Source organism: Frankliniella occidentalis, unplaced genomic scaffold (genome assembly GCF_000697945.3).
Source record: "Frankliniella occidentalis isolate FOCC.00 unplaced genomic scaffold, Focc_3.1 Scaffold15, whole genome shotgun sequence".
NCBI classification, from domain to species: domain Eukaryota; kingdom Metazoa; phylum Arthropoda; class Insecta; order Thysanoptera; family Thripidae; genus Frankliniella; species Frankliniella occidentalis.
The window spans coordinates 2,029,305-2,029,806 of NW_026267145.1; positions in this window are offsets into that span (position 1 = coordinate 2,029,305).

A 502-nucleotide genomic window follows, 5' to 3' on the forward strand; every position below is an offset into this window, starting at 1 on the left:
TCGCTAGCGACACGAAAGTGAGCACAAAAACGACATGCGATATCAAAACGATATCTATGTGTTATCGCCTAAAATGCCGGTGTCGCTCCATTTCTGGCGGTGTATGTGCTATTCTAACCGATTATTGACAGTAGTAGTCGATTATTGACTCTGGTAGATAATATGCAGATGGTAGGAACATTGGCTCCCAGAGTCAGCACTGAAAACCTTTGAGTGAGGTGTCGTGCTCGAAATGAGTGAGACAATTATTTTGCCTCGCTCAATCAGATCGGTGACCATAAGGCTCACCCTATTTGAGTCATATGCACCGGATTCTCACTCTGGAGGAGTAAGATTTCCCTGACCTCGCCCAATTGCAGTGGGGAACCTCACTCTCATTGGGTGAGGATCACAAATTATGACTCAAATTGAGTGAGTCAGATAACTCGCTCTCAGGAGAGTAAGATTTTTTGTGTCACTGATCTCACTCTCCTGAGAGTAAGATATCTGACTCTGGCATTTT